The 14,903-nt window shown below is 44.5% G+C and overlaps 1 protein-coding gene across 3 annotated transcripts in view; it reads left to right on the top strand.

Moving 5' to 3' along the window:
- The first annotated feature begins 9,489 nt into the window (after positions 1-9,489).
- ANKRD46 (ankyrin repeat domain 46) overlaps positions 9,490-14,903 on the top strand; it is a 63,746-nt gene continuing 58,332 nt past the window's right edge. For all 3 annotated transcript variants that reach the window (XM_058698702.1, XM_058698703.1, XM_058698701.1), the window contains exon 1: positions 9,490-9,576. The gene's annotated coding sequence lies outside the window, so the exon portion shown is untranslated. The remainder of the gene's footprint in view (positions 9,577-14,903) is intronic.

Below are 14,903 nucleotides of genomic sequence, written 5' to 3'. Positions count from 1 at the left end.
GATTAAAATAGAAGCTTGTCTACTGTTCTGCCAATTTCAGAATAGTCCATCTATTTCTTTTTAGTAGCAGATACCTACACTGCGTCAGGGCCTATTGGAGACATCGAGAACGCAAAGAGAACTTGTACTTGGGGTGAGAAGATGCACACACTAGATTGAACCGTACCTAACTGGTGTTCTGCAGGTCAAACATCGTTGAATGTTGTCAATTTCACGTTTCCACTTGATACTTAAGAGTGAGTAATCCCAGACAGCATGTGGTAGGTGTCCGATGTGCAGTGTGGACCTGTGCGTCGGAGGAAGGTGGGGTGGTCAGGAAGAGGGACTTAGAAGAAGGTATAGAGCCAAGTGGAGGAGAGATGGGGGCACACATACGCAAGGGAAGGGTAGCTGATGGGAGAATGAGTACAGTGTTTGTGAAACCAGGAGCAAACCCCCCCTGTGCTGGCAAAGTTTTAGGTTGGAGAGTAGTCAGGAGATAAAGCTAAGAGAGAATAGGGATCAGTATCTATGCATACACAAATGCAGCCCTCCTAAAAAATAAGCAGAGCAGTTTATCCCTTATTTGAATATGGCAACACCAGGAAGATTACAATTAAGTTTTTTTTCCAAGACACTGAGATCATCATCAATGTCAGGAGATGAGAAGAAACAAGGGATGGCGTGCATCCCAAGCATATACTGGAATAGTAGAAGACAAAATTCAAAACTTACTTTGTGAAATGGTACATCCCCAAGCAGTTATGTGGGAGAAGAAAGATTAGCCCTTTTGGGGATTATTGGGCCTGCCTTCATCTAGAAAGAGTTGGGGGCTTTGTTTACTTCTGGATCAAAACACTTCATCATTGGGTAAAAAGCTTAAACTCCAACTGCCAGAGTGGTCTTTCCTGCTGCAAGCTCTGAGAGAAGCCAGAAATGGGGCCCCATCACTCCTGGGGGTGACAACTTCACTCTTCTGTGGTGCTGCTGGGCCGGACCTTCCCAGCAGCATGGTCCTGCCACACGGGAGGAGACATCAGCCAGCACATGAACTTTGTCAAGGTAGGTAGCTACTGAAATCCTTCCAGTAACTCCTAAGTGGTATAACATGGCTTGGGAAATTACCAGCATATGCTTTAGTCTACGGATTCACTCCTTTTATACCCGCAAAACTGGTCCCCAGTCAACCAAATTTTCTTCTGATTCATCTGCTTTCACCAATATCCCTTCTCTCCACTTCTAGACATGTGTTTGCTCCTACTGCTGTTCATTCTTCTAAAGCTATTGGCGTAAGTGCTCTGCTCACATGCAAACACTAGTTTGAAAAGTTCACAAATGATAAAAGGGCAGAGCTGACTCCATTGTGATTGGAGCCCCTGTACCCCTGTGGGGTCCTCTGGAGGGAAGCACGCCTGGGCTTTGTCAGAAGGGCTGACGTGCTCCCCAAAGCTAGGTCTCAGTCTACATCAGTATGTGGTGAGCTCATGGCTTGCACACATCTCCTCGTGGACACTTGGGAAGCGAACTTTATGCTAAATGTGTAAGTTAGAAATTACTTTAAGTTCGACCTCAAAGTGAATTTGAGAAGGGCTAAGTGATCTTAATTTGTGGAAAACCAAACAGGTTCTAAGCCTCAGTGGGAAAATAGTGGCCAAAGTGATCCTACAATACAAAACAAAATAAAACTCAGCAACGGAGCCATCTACTTCTCTGGATGCTTTTTAGTCTTCCGTCTGCAGTGTACTGACCGAGGCCCATGAGGCAAACTGAGGCAGAAGCTCATGTGGACTCTGGACTGCCGGAGATGGAGCACAAGGTACTTCTCTCCTTCACTACGGTGGCCTCAATCCTGTCATCAGGGATCCGAGAAAAATAGTCAAGAAAAACTTTGACGTGTTTTTCTGGCTCTTACCACCCCAAAATAAGGCATGCTGAGTTAACTTAGAAAATGTATGGCTGGGGCACTTGGGTGGCTCAGTCAGTTAAGCGTCTGACTTTTGGTTTTGGCTCAGGTCATGATCTCGTGGCCTAATGGGTTCGAGCCCCGCATCAGGCTCTGTGCTGGCAGTGTGGAGCCCGCTTAGGATTCTCTCTCTCCCTCCCTCTCTGCCCCTCCCCTACTCACGCAGTCTCTGTCTCTCTCAAAATAAACTTAAAAAAAAAAGGTATGGCTAACACAATCCTTTAGAAGATGGCTTTTCAGCCTTGTAATTGTTCTTTCCCCCCACTTTATTGATGTGTAATTGTACTTTGCTTAAAAGTTACTTTATAATAGCTATTTGTTGCATTCTTAAGTAATCAGTTGTTTGCAGAACAGGTTTCCAGATAAGAAAACTTAGAGCTATGGAAAAAGTACATGGTGGGCATGGCTCTTTGGTCTAGCCCTCTAGCCCACGTACTTTTCTGGAGGGCAAAGTCTTTTTAGCTAACCAAATGGGCTTTGGTTGTGTAACATCTTGGAAGAGGTTAGACATTCATTTGATTTAAAGGCACTGACCCTGGCGATTTTGCACTCCTCCTGCACTGAATGTGGTTTCTGTCCCGGAATTGTGGGAACACAAAGTTGGCTGTACTTCCTAATGGCTTTTCCATCTGTCCACATGAGCGCTTATGTGATGGGTTCTGCGGTGCAACAGTTGTCTGGGGTGGAGACGCCTGGAGCAGCAGGCTGAGACTGCAAGTGTGAGTTGGCTTTTCTGTGCACATGCGTGCTCTTATTCTTACTGAAAACTAGTCCCCACAGAATTTCTGGGGCGATCCCCCTCTTTGTAACTGGGTCTAGTGTGCAGAGGAAGAGGTGATGGAAATCTACTGCATCTGGGTCCCGATCAAGGGAAGTTGGAATAATGTGACTTTCTGCAGAACAAAAATGATGAGTAAAACAAATGAAATGGCAGTTATGAATCATATATGTTGTGAAGTCAGCCACTTGGAGACAGGTTCTGTCCAACAATCAGCTGTAGAGATTTTGCTTCACAATAGCTGGTGGAGCATCGGGCTTTCCAGAGGCACTCCACCAACAAGTATACCCACTTATGCGCAAAGGGAAGGCGGTTCCACTCCCCATAACTTGTACAGCACGAGATTGAGGAAGAAAATAGGAAGGCTGCACATCAGAGTTTATCTTCATGTATCGACTGCATTCATATTATAGTGGCTAAATCTATGGTTTCTTACAGGTAACTGGGTTTGTATCAATTATATATGTCAGCATCAGTTTCTCTTTTGCAACTAACGATGGGTTGTTTGTGTCAAGATGTCCTTTTTCCCTTTTTTCTTCTCATAGCCTCTTTTCCCTTTTCCTTCGTCAAGATTAAAACAAATGACATGTGATCTCGGGGTGATAATGAAGATAGGCTGAGATCTTAGGGAGTTCACTGTAGAAAAAATTCCTAAAGCCTTACTGGTCCAGTGCAAGCCCTCTTACCTGGGATTTTCTTTTTAATCCTGCTGGATGATAAAAACACAAAAGGCAACTGCATTTATTTTTTAATGTACCTCGTGAGCTTGGAAGATAGACACATAAAATGCATTTTTCAGGGCACCTGGGTGGCTCAATTGGTTGAGTATCTGACTTTCGCTCAGGTCATGATCTCGTGGTCTATGGGTTCGAGCCTTGCATCGGGCTCTCTGCTGTGCTCAGAGAGCCCTTTTCAGATCCCCTGTCCTCCTTACTCTCTTCCCCTCCCCGGCTTGCGCTCTCTTCTCAAAAACAAATAAACATTGAAAAAAAAATACATTTTTCAGGTTTGTAAGAAGTAAAAATCATTTGTAAGTCTTTCCCATTCTGTTTGCCTTAAAACAAATGTATAGGATAAGAGTAATTCGTATTACTTCTCTACCCTTTTCTTTCCCCTATAAAAATGTCACAAGTTTCCTTTCTTGTTGGTTAGGAGTTTAAGTGAAAAAGATGTATTAGTCCAGTTGTATTGGCAGAAAATAGTTGTCAGAGGAGAAGAGCCTCAGGCTTTATCCTGACTTGGGTGCCAAAGTTTTGTAAAAGTGGAAATGAAACCACAGGATCAGTGTTTTTTGAGAGCTGAACCGTGGCAAGTTCTGAGAATGCTCATTCCCTGGAGTATGTTTCAGGACTGAGAAGGAGATGAGCTTTGCTTCTGTTTGAATGCTCGCCAGGAGTTTGTTTTGAGACTAATATGAGAGTTAAGATTCCCTCCAAGCCTAAAATGTGGGTTCAGCGTGAGCCCCTGGAGTGACCTAAGCACCGTGCTGGGGCTAAAGCGAACCCTCTAACAGCACAGATTGCTGGAACCGGCGGCTCATTATCTGGACCAGCAGGAACCCTTCCTCAGCTTCTCCTTTGCCCACACATAACAAACCCTGAACCAGCATGTCTCTCAGGAGTGGGAATATTAAAAGGTTAGGAAGGAAATTTGGGACCAGAAAAGGAAGGAGAAAAAGCCAGGCTAGCCTGGGTTGTGAGCTTTTCGATATCTTCCATTGCCTTTCTTTGCCCGCTTCTGAAAAAATGCATAAACCTATTGACTTCTGAGTTTCTAGTGCTTGTTTTGAAGTGTAAAATAAGTGATCATAGATGTGGTTGGACGTCGTCATTTCTTGTGCACTCTGCAGAGTTTTTATTGACTTTTCCAATGACACCCAGCGGTGCTCTCTGGGAGATCATTTCTTAGGTTTGCACATAATCCCTACATCCCAAGTAAGCTATGACTTTCCCATGCCTAAGAGCTCATAACTCATTACTCAATGACTGAGATCTGGCGGTCACAGGCCTGACTCCTCACCAAAAGGCCCTTGTAACCCAGGTGCCCAGAGATTAATGGAATCGAGACAGTCTGATTTATGTGTAGTGATGACGTGCAGGCTACTTACTCACAGACTCTTGACCTAGGAAGGGAACTCAGAAGAGATGCTTGAAATTTTTCTAAGATTTTCTTGAGATACTTAAGAGCATTTAAGTACCACAAAGGAAGAGAGGCATGACAGTGGAGTGGAAGACGACTCCTGACTTGAATTCTGAGCTTGCTTCTGCTTTTAGTTGGCAATGTGAGTGTAGCCAAATTATCTAACTCAACAGCCCTTAGTTTTCTTATCTGCAAAATTAGTTATAAGAGCCTATGTGTGTACTGATTTTTTTTTTTTTGTCAACTTGGTTAAATTGGAACTATGTTTCCTAGAGTTCCCTCTCCTGTATGGTTACAGTTTAGAACTAACCCAAAGGGGGCTTTTTATGAGGACTGGGAGACAAAGCAAGGGAGCAGCCATTACCTTCTGAGGGTCTCTTCACCATCAGGTACAATGACATGCAGATGGGACGTTACCCACAGTTTCTAATTTGTCCTTGCCCCCCTCCACTCCATATCTAGCTCCTCTTCTCGCCTACTGGCCCTGCCTAGCCCTGGGCCCACCACCAGATGCTTGGTAGGGGACTCACAGAAGCAGTAGTTAATTGAGGCATCAACCTGCATAGACCTCTCCATGAGCTTTCCCTTGGGGAGCCCACCTCAGAGAGACCCAAGCCATGCTTGGCATCCAGAATCCTCAGGCAGACAAGTTTGTGACATTTTATCTGATGCTTCAATACCCCCTTCTACACCTTCACTTCCTGGATTCCTCCCACAGGGAGGGAGGGAGGGAGAGAGAGAATCTCAAGCCAACTTCACCCCCGGTGTGGAGCCTGATGCAGGGCTCAATCCGACAACCCTGGGATCGGAACCTGAGCCCAAATCAAGAGTCGGATGCTCAACTGAGTCACCCAGGTGCTCCACATCATTTTTAAAGGCTTTGCAAAGCACTTCACTTGCTTAAACCCTTGCAAAAGGTATTCCCTTACTAATGATCAGCTCCTTAACTTTTGGAAGTGAAGCTTAATTAGGACTAAGCACTATATACGTTCCCATCACATACATTATTTCATCTAATATATGTGTGAAAATCCGTGTGGTTCCGGCATGTGTGGATAAGTGCAAAGAAAAACAGCAAATGGCTGTTGTAGCAAGAAGCCAAGTTCTTTTCTTCTTTCCAGGGGTGCAACTCTTAGTAACTTCAGAAATTCAAGATCTAAGATGTTTCCTTTGCAAATGAATAAAGGGAGAGAGATCCCTTTCAGAAAGTTTTGCTTACATACTTAATTTCTAGTTGTGCTGGTTGCTGGAGGAACAGATTATTCTACTAGGCTTCTAATTCCTTCCTCAGTGTTGCAAACACAATGCCTGGCATACATGCACGCTTCATTTTTTTTTTTTTTTTTCTGGTGGTTTCAATGTTTAAACTGTTGGGAAACCGAAATGAATCTTATTCTGGCGTAGATAAATATATGCTACATGCCTCATGCCCTGTGTGTGACTTAGTCATTCAATGGTTAATCCTTGAGAATCCACGGTGTTGTTAAAAACACCTGATTCTCTCCCTAGCCTGGTGTCAGAGATGGGTGACCCGGAGAAGCAACACTTACAGGAGCACGTCTCCCTCTGATGGCCATTCATTAGTACTACAAAAAACCAACCTGGAACATTAAAGTTCAACAAGTAGAAGTTCCTCTTCCTTTGTAGGTAGGGTGTGTTTTTTAAACACCTTCCCATTCCAACACATCTCTTTTCCACGGAGACAATTGGTTACATGGGGATGGTTGCTAGATCACTTTGAGTCTCTTCTGATAGGTGTTCAATTATGTTTTTGAAAGCCCTTTCTGCATTTTCTAAGACTGGATCCTAATATACCACCAATATAGCCCAAACTCCTTTTTTCCCTAACCAGAAGCAAACCACCTAAAAGAAAACCCTATGCCAAGCAAATTTTCTCTGTCATTCGTTCATTCATTCACTCAGTTGTACGTGACAGAGTGGTTCTCAACTCTGCACGCTGGCTGCACAGTAGAATTCCCTGAGCAGCTTTTAAAAATACAGATGCCAGGTCTATGCTTCAAAACGCTTCTTATTTGGTCTCGGCTAGGACCTGGGTGTAGGTGTTTTTAAGCTCCTGCAATGACCGTAATGTGCTGCCAGGGCTGGGAACTACTAAGCTAATGTTATTGAGCACCTACTATGTGCCACTGTGTTAGTGCTAAGGATTCAATGGTAGGTATACAATTTGGCCACAGCGAACTTTTTTTTTTTTTTTTTTAAAGTAGGCTCCATGTCCAACGTGGGGTTTGAACTCACAACCCTGAGATCAAGAGTTGCATGCTCTACTGACTGAGCCAGCCAGGCACCCCCATGCTGACCTTCTGACATCACCACTCCTGGGCCACACGTACTACTCCCTTGTCTGAAACACTCCCTTTGTTCATTGTATAATTAACTCCTCCTCATTCTTTGTGTCTCAGATGAAACATTACTTCTTCAGAGGTATCGCTGCCCTTCCACCTAACTTAGGTCCCATGTTATTTGTCTTTTTACAGCATTTCTTCTCTCTGCCCCCATAACGCTTATCCCAGTTGTAATTACAGGTATTTCTCCCCGACGAAGTCTCACAATCAGAACTCAGGACCAAACAGATTTTGGTAATGAGGAAGAAGAGGCAGATTCACCTAAAGGGAATGGAGTTTGAGCTTCAGGGCCCTTGTAGTGGGATGAATAACATCCCCTCAAAGATGGCCATGTCCTAATCCCCAGAACCTGTGATGTTGTTACCTAGTGTGGTACAAAGGAGTTTGCAGATGTGATTAAGTTAAAGACCTTGAGATGGAGAGATTCTGGATTATCAAGGTGGGCCCAATGTAAGCCAAAGGTCCTTATAATAAGGCAAGAGGGTCAAAGTTAGAGAAGACGCAAGAATGGAAGCAGAGGACAGAAGGAGAAACAATGCTACATTGCTAGTTTTGAGGACGGAGGTAGGGGCCACGAGCCACAGAATGCGGGCAGCCGCTAGAAGCTGGAGAGGATAAGGAAACAGATTCTCCCTAGAGCCCCCAGAAGGAATGCAGCCCTGCCTACACTTTGATTGTAGCCCAATAAAACTGATTTTGGATTCCTGGCCTCCTGAACTGTAACATGAGGAATTAGTGTTGTTTTAGGTCATTGAGTTTGTGATGATGTGTTACAGTGACAATATGGAATACAGCCTCCCCTCTCCCTTATACAGGTCCCTTCCAAGACCCTGGTAGGAACTCTGGAAGTATGTACACATGGTCAAACATTTCTGTAAAGCTTGCAAAATTAAAACATTTTAACTACAATAAAGACTGCTGTCTTTTTCCACTCAGACTTCCCAAGGCTCTCTTCTCTGGGTGAGTAACATTGGAGTGAATACAGACATTTTTGGGCCCTTGCTAAGCAAAAATGCAGTTGGGGATACTTTGGTTTGCATTTAATAGGGCACGTTCATGGGTTCATGGTCATGTGCAGCATTAACTTATTGGAAGTGCAGGAATGGATTCTCTGAGCACTCCTAATGACCAATCTGCTGATGTCCCCTGGTGTAGTGACAGGGAAGATTCACAGAATATGTGTAGCACACATTTCATTCCCTTAATCTCATCAGAGAAAAAAGGCTGTCTGCACAGTCCCTGCATTTTTTCAGGTCAAACAAAGGCAGTAATTCATAAAGGGGAGGGAATATGTTTGAAAAGAAGTAATAAATGGGCTTTCAGATTGTTTGGTAAACCAATTAATGAAGAGAAGTGCATTCTGTGAACACACTGCGAAAAGATTTAAATTCTTTCCTGATTTGGCACAATTTACAGGCATCGATGAAGATATTTTAAACTCAACCCAAACCACAAGGAAGACATCCATGACGAATTGGTTAATAAATGTCATCAATTCAAAGAGTAGTTAATGCATTAGTAGTTAATACACAAGAAAATGCGAAATGCCTTGAAATCATAATTCTTTTTTAAATTTTTATTATTCTTATTTTTTAAGTAGGCTCCAAGTCCCAGATGCGGGACCCACCCTGGGCTTGAACTCACCATCCTGATCAAGACCTGAGATCAAGACCTGAGCTGAGATCTAGAGTCAGTCGTTTAACCAGCTGAGTGTGAGTGTGTGTGTGTGTGTGTGTGTGTGTAAGTTCCCAGTAAATTAATTTCTACCATCCCACCACCCACCACATTTTCAATGAGTTTTGGCTGTATACAAGTTGCATTTAGTCCAGGACTCTAAGAAAAGTGGGATGTAAATATTCAAACCGTTTTTGAGAAAAACAACAACAACAACAACTTCACATCATATTTTAGAATTAGAGCAGTCACGACTATGTCCATTTGGGTTATTACATTAGACTTACCCAGAGGCCCGTGAGTATCAGTTGATGCCTACAGCTTTTAATAAAACTGTCCTTGCTTTGAAGCCTTCATTTAGCTGAGGAGGTGAGATGTATATTTAGAAAAAGACGTGAAAAGTGCGAAATGCTCCTGGACTCAGAAGAGGTCTGAAAAGCCTCTTCTGAGGTTGTCATTCTCCTCTCCAGGCGCAGTTAATGGAGAGAGGGTTCTTTCAGAGTTTCCAGCTCAGGGCAGGCCGAGCCGCTGAGGGGGCCTCCCGCCTCCAGAGGGCGCGCCGACCGACGCGGCGTGAGGCCGCTCTGGCACAACTGGGGCTCCGCCTGTCTCGGTGGCCCGCCCCTCTCCTTTCCTCAGCCTGGAGCTGTCGCCGCAGCCGCTGCTCGGCCTGTTCGAAGGTACTTGGACCGGGGCCCGTAGGCGGCCCCAGGACGGAACCGCTGACACCTCCCCTGCCGGCCCCGACGTACCGGAGAGCCCCGGCCGGGGGCCTGGGAGACGGGCTTTGGGGGAGTGAGTGGGGGAGGCGGCCCGGGGCCCCCGCCCCTATTCGGCGACCGGAGGGAGCCCGACCGTGGCGTCGCGGGTCCGTGTTGGCTTCCCCCTGCGCCGTGCCGCCCGTGGGGGCTGGGAAAAGGCCTGCGAGGCGAGGGTTCTTGTTTGCTCTTGCGGGTAAAGGCCGTGACAATCCGCAGGAGGAGGCAGCCCGGGTGTGCGGCCCGCGGCGGGCGGGCCTGGGGCGGGGCCCGCTCGCGATGAATCGGGCTGTCTGAGCCGCAGCCCTCCGCCGGCGCTTCGCCTTTGCGCCCGGGCCCAGCGCGTGCTGTCGCGGCTTGCGCACCGCGCGACGTGGCTGGTGGTAAGGACCCTGCAGTCTAGGCGTAAACGGCTGCTGAGGTGTGAGTGAGTGGTCCAGAATAGCACATGGCCCCGTGTTTAAAGACAGCATTTGCCTCTTAATGTGCAATGCTAGGAAGCAGGTGCTTTACCCGCCAGGTTATCCAATACAGTGCTCTGCCTCGAGGAAAAGATATGTTTATTCTTTAAAACTGGCTACTGAACATCATTAGGTTAAAAAAAAAACAAACACCATTGAATAGTAACACTTCTCACTAAAGAATAACAGTGGTACCAAGGAGCTCCTAGCTTAAACAGCTATAGTATCAGTGGTATAGGAATTCTAGTAATAACTGTCTTCAGAGCTTACTATGTGTCAGACGTTGTGCTGAGTGTTCGAAATACCTAATACCTCTTGCAGCAACCCTGTGAAGTTCCATTTCCAGTTTACAGACAAGGAACCGAGCACGGAGAGTCTGAGTTAACTTGTCGCCGGTCAGACAGCTAGACAAGAGTGAGCTGGGATTTGAGCCTCATCTGCCTTACTCCAGTGTTCTGCTTCTGTACCTGTCACCTATCCAGGCATGTTCTAGACATGTTTGATTTGATTTGTAGCCTGAACTGGTTTCTCTCGCGCTTAATTTTCATGGGTATGAGCAAGGGCCCCATACCAGCTTCTTTTTAGTTTTAAAGGAGTTTCATGAGAAAACTGTTTGCTCATTAAAGGTTACAGTGGATAATAAATTAAGCTCATCGCTCCCAGTGCAGTTTGATTTGGAATAGAGTTGGGTTTATTTGGTTGTTTATGCACTTAATTACTTCTCTTCGTTATTTGTATTTCGATACCATTTTGAATGCGTTCGCTTTGCCTTTGCAATATTATGACAGTAGTTCTGAAGGGAAATGAGAGATTTTTCAAAGACAGTGAGTTCATCTCTTACTGGATGTAGGAAAGGCATTGGAGAGAGACTGAAGTAAAGAGAATGAAGAGATTTTTGCCATGTTTAGAACACATTGAGTTACTCTAAAGGATAAAGACTTTGCACAGTTCCTATGAACGTCAGAAGGGATGTCCTATTTCCCATGTGGAAAGAGGTTGGATATTACTGTCTCCCAAATCCCTTCGCCTTATCAGGATCCAAGAGTTTGCGTATTCAGCATTCTTGTAGCAACTGTATATTGAGTGCCTTCCATGGCCAGGCACTGTTCTACACACTGGGGATGGAAGAGTGAACAAAGGAAAATCTTTGTCCTCATGGAGCTAACTTTCCACTGGAGGAATGTGCGGGTGGGTACAATAAACAAAATAATTTAAAAAAAATTTTTTTTAATGTTTATTTTTGAGAGAGAGAGAGAGAGTGTGAGTGGGGGAGGAGCAGAGAGAGAGGGAGACACAGAATCCGAAGCAGGCTCCAGGCTCTGAGCTGTCGGCACAGAGCCCGACACGGGGCTTGAACTCATGAACCGCGAGATCATGACCTGAGCTGAAGTTGGACGCCTAACCGACTGAGCCACCCAGGAGCCCCTAAACAAAATAATTTTTAAAAATTAAAATAAAATATCCAGTCAGATGGTAACAGTTGCTAAGAAGAAAAATAAAGCAGGGAAGGGGGATAGGAAGAACCAGAGAAGAAACAGATGTAGTTTTAAAATAAGGAACGGCGTCATGGAGAAGATTTTTGAACAAAACCTGAGGGAGTGAGGGACAGCTTTGGAGCTGTCTAGGGGAAGAGTATACCAGGCAGGTGCTGAAGCCCAGAAACTGTCAGTCTTACTGGAGGACCAGCAAAAGGAGGCCAGCAGGTTTGAGCAGAGTGAGGGAGGGTGGGGTGGGATCTGAGAGCTAAACTGGCCTTGGTAAAGACCTTGGCTTTTTCTCTGAGTGAGGAGGGGAGTGGGTGGAAGGTTTTGAGCAAAGGAGTTGGGGGATCTGACTCAACATTGTTTTGTTGTTTTTTGTTTTAATTTAACATTTATTTATATTAGAGAGCAAGATAGAGCGCGAGCAGGGGAGAGTCAGAGAGAGAGACGGAGACAGAATCCGAAGCAGGCTCCAGGCTCTGAGCGGTCAGCACCGAGCCTGATGTGGGGCTCGAACCCACGAGCCCTGAGATCATGACCTGAGCCAAAGTCAGATGCAACCAACTGAGCCACCCAGGTGCCTCTCTGACCCAATGTTTTTAAAGGATCGCTCTGGCTGCTGTGTTCAGAATCAATTGTTGGGGCAAGGATGGAGCAGGGAGACTGGTTAGGAGGTTGGTTCAGAAATCCAAGTGAAAGGTGATGGGCGCTCAGACCAGCTGGTATCTGCCAGAATTTACGGATGGACTGGATGCGGAGTGCGGGACTAAAAGAAGGAAGCATGACTCGAAGGCCTTTGGCCTGCTGTTGGAAGGATGGAGTTGCTGTTTACTGAGATGGGGAAGATTTGAGGGTGGAGAGATAAGGGGAGGTGAGTGGGATGGCAATCAGGAGTTTCGTTTTAGATGTGTCAGATTTAAGATGCCTGTTCAAATGAGGCTATAGGAGGCTGGAGTTCAAGGGAAAGATCCTGACTCAAAATAGAAATTTGGGAGTCATTAGCAAATAGATAGTGTTTAGAACCATGAGATTGTATGAGATCTGGTCTAAAGAAAAGAGGATTGAGCTCTGGGCGTTGTGGAAAGATGATTGGTGAGATTAAGAACTTCCTGAGGAGGAGAAGCCTTTGAAGATAGGAGTGTGGAGTGTTAGAAGCCAAGTGAAGAGAGTGTTTCAGGAAGGAGAAAGTGATCATCTGTGTCCTGCTCGTTGGAGAAGTCATGTAGATGAGGATGGTGAAATGGCCAGTGGATTTAGCAACGCGAAGGTCATTGGTGATCGTGCAGAAGCACTTTCAGGAGAACAGTGAGGGAGAAAAACTAGTCTGAAACCCGGTTTACAGAGAAAATAGGAGAGGGATTGGAGTCTACAAGTATAGACAATTCTGCAGAGGAGGTTAGCTGTACATTTTCCATATATAATTTGAAAGCACTGTAGTCATTTCCATAGTAAATAATTTTATTTCCAGCTTCTCTTACTTAGCAACTAGACTTGGATTATTTTATCAATGACTGGTGGAAAGAAATACTCCTACTACTGGCAATAATTTTCAGTGGTATGCCTTTCTTCATGTGGAGCTGATGAACCTCTTTTGGTGCAGAATTTTTCATTAACTCCATGTTGACTTTTCTTTTGTTATTCACCCTTTAAAAATGAAAGAACTTTGGAGATTGTCACTATGCTATTGAAATTGTCATACCAAATTTGCTTAGTACCATTCTACTAAAGACTTTTCCTAGATGTCTTACAAGGAAAATAAAGAATTAGATCGTGTGTAGACATTCCATAAAGAACTCTTTCGTGTTGTGTGTAAAAGATTTACCTATTTAATATAATTTTTGCTATTAAAACTTAACGGTTGTATCTTTGTAATAAAATCCCTTTTTTTCTAAACCAATATATAAACATTAGAGTGATCAACTTAACTTAAACTTTATATATGAAAACTAAAATCATTGACAAAGGAGCTTCTAATTTACAGATTAAAAAGACGTTTGTTCCTTTTTCTTCCAGCTTTATTGAGGTATTGGTGACAAATTTGTATATATTTAGGTAGCACAGCATGATTCTTTAAGGGGTACAATGTGATGATTTAGTATTCTTTATCTGTTTTTTTTTTTAATTTTTTTAATGTTTATTTTTGAGAGAGAGAGAGAGAGAGAATGCAAGCAAGTGAGGGAGAGGCAGAGAGAGAGGGAGACACAGAATCCAAAGCAGGCTCCAGGATCTGAGTTGTCATCACAGAGCCTGATGTGGGGCTCAAACTCAGGAGCCTTGAGATCATGACCTGAGCTGAAGTCGGACACTTAACCAACTGAGCCATCCAGGCAGCCCTTGGTATTCTTATATACTTATGTGAAATGATTACCACAATCAAGTTAATTAATACATCTATCACCTCACACAGTTACGTGTGTGTATTAAGGCACTTAATATCTACTCAGCAAATTTCAAGTACACAATACAGTATTACCAACTATAATCAGCATACTGTACATTAGAACCTCAGAACTTAGGGTGCCTAGGTGGCTCAGTTGGTTAAGCATCCAACTTCAGCTTCAGGGCATGGTCTCTCAATTCATGGGATCGGGCCCCATGTCGGGTTCTTTGCTGACAGCAATGGAACATTCTTGGGATTCTCTGTCTTCTCAAATAAAGTCTTAAAAATAAGTATAAATAATAAAAAGAACCTCGGAATTTAGTCATCTTGAAACTGAACGTTTGGGGCGCCTGGGTGGCTCGGTCGGTTAAGCGTCTGACTTCAGCTCAGGTCATGATCTCACAGACTGTGAGTTCGAGTCCCGCGTCAGGCTCTGGGCTGATGGCTCAGAGCCTGGAGCCTGCTTCCGATTCTGTGTCTCCCTCTCTCTCTGCCCCTCCCCCGTTCATGCTCTGTCTCTCTCTGTCTCAAAAATAAACGTTAAAAAAAAAAAAAATTTAAAAATAAAAAAAAAAAAGAAACTGAACGTTTGTACGCTTTAACCGATATCTTTTCCTCTACCCTTCAGTCCCAGACAACCACCATTCTATTTTCTGGTTCTTTGAGTTCGGCTTTTTAAAATTCCACATATGGGGCATCTGGGTGGCTCAGTCAGCTAAGCATCCAACTTTGGCTCAGGTCATGATCTCATGGTTCATGGGTTCGAGCCCCACATCAGGCTCTGTGCTGACAGCTCAGAGCCTGGAGCCTGCTTTGGATTCTGTCTCCGTCTGTCTCTCCCCTGCTTGCACTCTGTCTCTCTCTCAAAAATAAATAATTGAAAATTTTAATTCCACATATATATAGGATCATACAGTATTTGTCTGT

Source organism: Neofelis nebulosa, chromosome 14 (genome assembly GCF_028018385.1).
Source record: "Neofelis nebulosa isolate mNeoNeb1 chromosome 14, mNeoNeb1.pri, whole genome shotgun sequence".
Lineage (NCBI taxonomy): Eukaryota > Metazoa > Chordata > Mammalia > Carnivora > Felidae > Neofelis > Neofelis nebulosa.
This window is presented reverse-complemented; position numbering and strand designations above follow the sequence as displayed.